Source organism: Cupressus sempervirens, chromosome 11 (assembly GCF_028749045.1).
Source record: "Cupressus sempervirens isolate cs-2001-9-10 chromosome 11, ASM2874904v1, whole genome shotgun sequence".
Classification (NCBI taxonomy): Eukaryota; Viridiplantae; Streptophyta; class Pinopsida; order Cupressales; family Cupressaceae; genus Cupressus; species Cupressus sempervirens.
Genome location: NC_143128.1, coordinates 328,293,527 through 328,301,930, shown reverse-complemented (window position 1 = coordinate 328,301,930; position 8,404 = coordinate 328,293,527).

Below are 8,404 nucleotides of genomic sequence, written 5' to 3'. Positions count from 1 at the left end.
TAATTGTTAAATTATGTACAATTCTTCTAATCAAATTATGCATTTGATCTATTCTTATGGATTTAATTTACTATCAACATGAAAATTCTTGTCGATATAGATCTTGCATAAAATATTATGTTTCTATGTTCTAACATAATGTGAGAAGGGAAGCAATGAAAAGAGGAATGTTACTTCTCTTTTTTAAAGTTGCACATTCATAGGAAGATGTCTAGTAGTCTAGAAGGATCACAAGTACCAAATCATTTAATGATACTACACTAAATATGTAACATTGAAACAAGAACTGATAATGAGGTAATAAATTCTAATATGGAAGACTTAGATGCACTTAGAATCAAAATTGGAAATATTCCACTTTAGGTTTAAATATCAAATAAATAGAATCTTCGAAAAATTTGAAACTATTCTTCTTCAATATTTTAACCTATATGGTTATCAAATTTATGCTAGATCTAGAGGGTACAAAGTGCATGATTCTTCCTATACCTAGTTACAAAAACCTAAAATATTATATTACATGGTATTTTGATGCTCTAACTATTCCTAAAATATTTATAAAAGTTTTGGTGGCTCTATAATATATTCCTGTACATATAAAAATAGGTCAAAAGAAGGTTGGATAAAGGGGTTTTCCTTGGCCATACCTATGTTTAGGAATCATCCTTTAAAAAAATAAGATTAAGGAAATTTAAATGTTATGTAGGAGATGGTATATTTAGTAAATGGAGTAATCATATCTTGGCAAAAAAAATCTTCTTTGACTATGATTAAATGTGTTGGTCCAATAACTTTGACTTAACACAAAAACTCAAAAGTAAATCATGAAAGGAAAAAGAACTCATTGAATTTGATGTTGTCATTCACCACAATATTTGATTGAGATGAAAGAAAACACTTGAATAGATGGATTTATTATTGACCTCAGATTGGTTTTGACAAGTGAGTTCCTACACATTTAAGTCATTTATTTAGTTCATGTCAAACAAGTAGTACATGTTGAGCACAACTATATATAATAGAGCATTTTGAGTCCATAGCGAGTGCCAAGCCACTTATGTGCCAAGAAAATAGTGCATGCCGAGTGATACAAGAGCCAAATAAGAAGAACATGCCGAGTGATACAGATGTCGAGTCACAGTATAAAGATCAGTATATATGCTAAGCATCAAAGACTTCAAATGCCAAGTAAGATAGTTTTGTCATAATTGTTTGTAATGGCACAAACAATTGTGCAAACCATTTTTTTATCTAACTTAAGGATTGAATTTTGATATTTTGGAGATAAGGATGAATCTTAAGTTAGATTCCCAATGCATTACATGCAGCCAACCAAAAAAAGGGAAGGATTAAGCGACAAAATTGATGAATCACAATCATTGATTCATACCTAACCCTAAGTCGCTTATGTCTTCTTAAGGTGGACAAACCCTAAACTCTCAAGTGTGCATGTAAGTTGTATGAAGAAGCAAAGAGAGAAGTTTGCATGCGATAATAGAGCATTCATGGTGGCCAAAGAGTTATGATCTAAGAGTACATTGTAAAATCAATTAAATGAGAATAGAGGAAAAGAAAAGTATACAACAGTGAGACATATGATAAAAAAGGATCACTTAGGATACATCTATTTAGAGGTGATCTATCATTAGGAAATAAAGTGCTAACCACAAGATCATTGTTGAATCATTCTAGTAGGTGAATCAGTCAAATATATCAACAGAGTAATCCTAATAGGTTGTATTGAGATCCTCTAACAAGGTGCTTACTTAATTATGAGTTGAATTCCTTTAACAAGGACTTCTAACATGGTGTTGAAATCCTTTAACAGGGTGAGACCTAATAGTCTTTGGAAGCCTTTAACAGGGTAGACCTTTCATAGGGTAGATCATGTCTCATGATTAAACCATTGTAACCTTCATTGGATACACTTGATTACTATAGTAGTGAAGATTTGTGGGTGTCATCCCCACCCTAGTTTTACCTTCTCATTGGAGGGTTTCTGGGTAATCATATCTGGTGTCATATATGTCTGAATGTTTACTTGATTACATGTTCTAGATGTACATGGTTTACATAGTATTTCAATTTACTTAGTGAATATATGAGATGGATGTATGATGAAATTTTTTATGGGTCCAAGTTTAAACTACTGATTCACACCCCCCCCTCCTTAGAATTTTATCTTTCCTATTGTAATTCCAACAATCGGTATCAGAGCCTTGTTCTCTAAATGAGAAGATTTGTAGCGTTGAGGAAAGATCTTGAAATGGAAGTCTACAAGTTGGGAAAGATCTTTGAGAATTAAAGAATTCAAATACAACTAATTCTACATCAACTGGATGAAGCAAGTGAAGAACCAAAGAAATCTTTGGAGAGAGGAAGGAAATTTCTATTGAGGAAAATGACACACAATTCAAAGAGATGGACACTACTAAGCTATTTGATAATGGAGACTCCAATGAATTTGATGCATTAGTTGTAGATCTAATGGAAAATAATAGAGCGCAAGCTAAATAAATTAGGAATCTCAAGATAGAGCAAGAATCACAAGCCATACTACTATGTGAGGTGACTGAATAGAAGAAGAAAGCTATGGAAGACAAAGTCATGATTGAAGAAGACAAGAATTTTGAGCAACACACTGGAAGAGAAATCATTAGAGCTAATGAAGATTTCCAACATGTAAATTGGATATTCTAAGATAAATGATGAATGCCAACTATCAATTGAACATCAAGGATATTGAGATAACAACATTGAAGTTGCAGAATGAGTAATTGCAAAGTCACCTAAAAAGGGAAAATAAATTTTTTGAAAGTTTCAATAAACCTAATGAAGCCATCAAATACTTTGAGCAATTATTGAGATCTCTTAGATCCACTAATGATATGTCTAGACTTGGATACACAAGCATTGAAGAAGGAAAGTCATCCAAAAGTGTAGGAGAAAGGGAAAAAAAAAGGTAAGAACTCCAGACATATTTGTCATAATTGTGGTAAAAAGGACAAATTGCTAATGCATATAGGAGCAAGACTATAAACTAGAATGTTAAGCATAAGAGCACAATTCACTGCTATAGGTGCAACAAACAAGGTCATCAAGCACATGAATGTAGAACCAAGACCATGCACACACAAACATTTGAAGGACATTGCTACAATTGTCAAGAGAATGGACATAAAGTTTTTGAGTACAGATCCAAACCCATGTGGTCATCAAACAAGCAAACAAAGGTAAGGAAAAATGACAACTTTTATAACTGGGATTACAATACAAGATATAGTTGTCATTACTATCAAAAATATGGACATGTTCCTCAAAATTTTATTAGAACACACTTTAGAAGTGACTACAAAATGTGGTTGAGTCAAACCACATGTTTTAGCTATTTGAAGATTGGTCACGTTAGTTGATATTGTCAAAAAAGATCAAAGGCACCAAGCTATGAATTTGATAAAGGCAAAGGCAAAGAAAATGTTGAAAATATCAAAGATGAGTTGAACAAGACATGGAAGAAAAAGGATGGTTGCAGTACATCAAAAAAAGAAGGGATCACTTCGCCTAATGGGTCAGGTGACCACACCTCATCAAACTAACTAATCAAGAGGTATGTGGGATTGATATTTAAAGATTATATCATAAAACAGTTCAATAAGGACTTAGTACTATAATATTTACATAAGAATGAAAAAATATGCAACATGTTATTAGGAATCCAAGAAAAATCTCTAAGTTTTTCATGTCATTGCTAAGCATGAGAAGTTTCCTATTAGTGCCAACTAAAAATGCTAGAGAATGCCGAGTTGACAAACTGGCTAGCTGATGCCGAGCTCATAATGGTTTTTGAGTGAATAAAATTTTGATGGATGCTGAGTGAACTTGAAATTGGTTAATGCCAAGCTTACAACTATGTAAGCACTCAACATTAATTGCAAGGTTTCAAAAGGTTATTTGATCAATTTTCAAGTCATTTTTCATCATTTCAAAATTGAGAAAGAGCAAGAAGAGTAGAAGGTGATCAAGAAATCCATTCAAAGTGATTACAAAAGATTTAAACAATGATTCTACACCATATTTTTGGATCTTTCAAGGTATATATCAAGAGCAGAGCTACGCTGTTTATATTTTCCTAAACCCTAGTTTTGCATTATGGAATCTAGCTCAAAGAATATAGAGGGTAAGGAGTTTTTGAATGTTCAACTAGTTAGTAATGAGGTTAAACAACCAATATTCAGCTATTCCTAACATTTCTTACAAACAAGACCCCTCCAATGCATTATCCATGATACTGCCAAATGTTTTAATGGTGCAAAATGTTAGGAAATTGTATAACTACAAAATTGGAAGCATTGGTGATATGGAGATTAGGCAAGCCTATTATAGACTTTGTGAGAATGGTGTGTTGAGGGAAGAATACAAAATTGTAGAGAAGAAAAGGTTAGCACGAGCCCTAGATTTACTAAATGTGTTCAAGACAGGATGGGGGTAAAAGTACAAAGTTGTGTCACCTTTTAGGCTAACTTATCAGAACAACTGAATTTGAGTATTTCTATCCAAAAATCAGTTTTTCTCAAACATATGATCTAAATAAATTCAATCTAGCTAAGTTATATATGGTCTCACACTTTTCCAATTGGAAATGTCTATTAAATGTATATTTTATACTACTTTGTATACAATCACTAAAATTCAAATATTTTTTTTAAAAACTAATGTTTCATTAACTCTTACTATTTTTTATGATAATTTTTTAGTAAAATAAGAACTCCACTTTATAGATCTCAAAGTCAAGAATATTCTCATATAGAGTTTATAGTGTTTTAATTAGAAATAGTATATTGTAATTAAAACAATCTATAAGAGTGTATTTTAACCTTAAAAAATATGTTGATTTCAAGAAAGAAAAAAATATTAAATCATATAAAAAAAAAAAAAAATTATATGAAGTTCTAGAGGAGAGAGTCCCCTTTCAGAATGTATAATTTCTCTTCTTTTTAGAATAGATTTATTTTGAAAAATGTGGTGGGAGATGAAACTATCAATTTCAGGTGAGTTGAAATTTGAATCATTATAAAAGAGAAAATGTAGGTCTAATATTTTTATTTTTGAATGTTTTAGATATATCTATAACATAGTCTGTGTTTAGATGGGAATAGGTTTATTTCCATATAGTTTTGTGGTGGAAATTAAACCCTAATTTCCAACATTTTTTAGCAACTAAAAAATTATCTATAAAAATTAGGAAAATATGTTATTTCTTATTCCAAATAATTATTAAAAATTATAATCCTAAACTGCAACCATTTCTACACATTTCGCTAGTTTACTTCATTTTCAAATTCTAAATAATAATACCAATTTTATGTCATTGAAGGTGAACAATTATACTTTTGTTAGCCTTTTCCTTTACAAAAGGGTGACACATGTATGTGCTTTTACCCATGGATTAGGATAATATTGAGAAGGATACATGATAGTTCATTATGGATGGATAATGGACCTATCAAAATAACCAAAAGGATAATCCATAGGATTACAGGGTATCCAACCCTAGATCAGCCTAAGACTCTGAGAAGTGATTCAAAAGAGGTTATTGAAAAGAGCACTGGAGTTGTATTGAACAAGATAGGAATGATAATTGACAAAATTATAGGTCCATTGATAGAGTTTGTGGTAAGGGTTATTTCACACAAGTTTTACCAATCTAGCAGATTAAACAGTGTGCCCTGTATTGCAGTAGATGTTGGATATAAAATAGTCAAGAAAGATCACATAGATGATCTTGCAGAACTACAACTATAGAAACTAGTTGAGAACCTAGGAGCAATAAGGAAGACTAAGAGTGCACAATGTAAATTTGGTTTTATTCTAATATGTATATTCTTTTATGTACAAAACACTTTTCCTACATTTGGGATAGTATCATGCAAAAACCAATAGGTCAGTAATAGTACAAATTGGTGAGTTCATTGAACAATTGGGTGAGAACTTTGAATCTATGATGAGCAGCTACTTTGAGGATTTGAAGCAATCAATGAAGAAAATATTGAGAATTCCAGTTTCACTAGTAGAAAAGCATTATGATGATGTATGTTTTCTAGTAGATGTTTATTATACTTTTGTTCAAGCAACTACACAAAGGGTGAGATGGATGAGGCCACTTCGTTATGAAATAAATGTAGATGAGGCCTCTGTAGCCATAATAACTTTACTAGCAGAAGTTGTTGATAAAAATGAAAAAGCATTTGGAAATTATGAGATGGCCAAATCCAAAATCACCATGGAACTAAAGACTGCTTCTATTATCAAGAAGAAGGATAAATTGGTGAAGAAGTTGAAGGAAAATTTTGGTGAAGGTTCTGAGCAGGAAGAGGAAGAGGATGAAGAGGATGAAGAGGAAGAAGACACCCAAGCACCACTTGCACTAACTAAAGGAATGGGAGAAGATCAAAAAGAGGAGGAAACTAAAGTTGCTAAAGGTGTCAAGCGAGAAGAAGTTGAGGAAGCACCTACTCCCATAGAACAAAATAAGAGGAAGGCTAAGGCCCAACCAATGACAAAAGTCAAGAAAATTTTTAAGCCAAGTCATCCCAAATCAGTTGCACTAACTACAAGAGCTAGTGCACATGTGACTACACAAAAGGAAAAAGAGAAGACTAAACTAGCACTGTAGGGAGGTGAAGTGCAGAAAAGACCAAGGAGGAGATATGTTGCACAAGTTGAATCTGAAAAGGAGAAAACAAAATTAGATGACAATAGCCAATTCAAAGTGGTGAGTCACAATCCTCTATCAAACTTAGAAAACCTCTGTGAAAATGTTAAGAATAGTGCAGATTTGTAAGGATTTTCACATGTTGATTTTGATAATCTTGGTAAAGTTGAGAAAAATCAAGTGAAGGAAGCTATATATTCCATGATGGAAAATTTTAAGAAAACTCCACTAGAGATTACCTACTTAATGCCTAAAAGCTTATATGAGTGAGTTGAGCAAAAATGTCACTATTGCCTAAACTTGGAAAGACAAATAAGAAAGACATTATTTGCACAAGTGATGCTTGAACTCAGTAAGGCACAAATTGCTAATACTATGAAGAAATATGTAGTTAGGTTTGTACCTAAATATAGAGCATTTAGCATACTTTAAAACAATATTGAATATGTAGTTTAGAAGTCCACACAAATGTGGAAAGTTACATATGGACTCGCACTAGTAAGGGCAGGTGAAAAAGAGCCCATAGAGGTCAAGGATGATGAAGAAGATGATAAAAATGAAGACACAGTTGAAGGAGCAATTAGAAATTAAAGTAGATGACAAGGCAATAGCTGAACCAGAGAAACATGAAGAGCATAGTCTATAAGATACGCAATTGCCTAATGTTAGAACTTAACATATATCAAGTGAGAATATTGAAATAGAAACAGTGAAGGATGTTTATGATGTCACAGCTCAGAACATCAATCCCCTTATCAAGGAAGAGCTCAAAAAGATACTTGATCAATCTACACTTCAGGAAAAATTATGTGATAATCTTGTATTGGTGAGTGTAGATGAGATTCAAAAATTAGTGACTGAAACAATAAGGAAGGAGGTGAATATACAAGAACCACCTACAATGCCCCCTTAAGTCACTAATGTACAACCATTGGATAAATTATTTTAAGCTACATCTTAAAAGATTGATATAGTTGAGAAGAATACAGTGGAAACCCAAGTCACTACTAATACACACAGTGAAATAGGTTAGATCATCTTTTCTGCACCAACAATACAAGAACAAGGTGTGAGTCAAGGCATTGTAGCAGAATAGGACAAGCCTAAAGAGACCAAGTTGAACACCTAAGATGAAGGAGCAAGCAACTATTCAAGCCTTGGTAACCTTACCAATATCTAGAACTCATTTGAGTCACACTCTTTAGAAGCTGAGCACATATGCAACACCATTGCAGATCTTAGTGTCATCAAATGAAGAACAAGTAACATAATATGGATATGTTAGCTTTGATGAAGAGATTGTTTTGCCAAAATATGATTATGCTACAATGACAATAGAGTAGATGGGCATACTCTAGGAAACCCTAGCAAGAAAGAAGCATTAGGAACTACTCAAAAGGGAGCATAGGTAGAAGCACACATTGCAAGATATCAAAGACATCTTTCTAGATGCATTTAATCTACCAACTCCATATGAGACCAAGCCACTCATTGAGAAACTAACAAATATAGTGGAAAAGGTTAGTGGTGCAGACCTTGACATAAATGCAAAATTATTAGAATGGTCAGAAAAGAAATTCCAAAGCAAAGTAAATGAGAAAATATCAAGTGACGTAGCACTCACACAAGTTGCATTAGCAACTAAAGTAGAAAGTGTGAAGAAGATACTTGAGAACATTTTCTCATTGTACA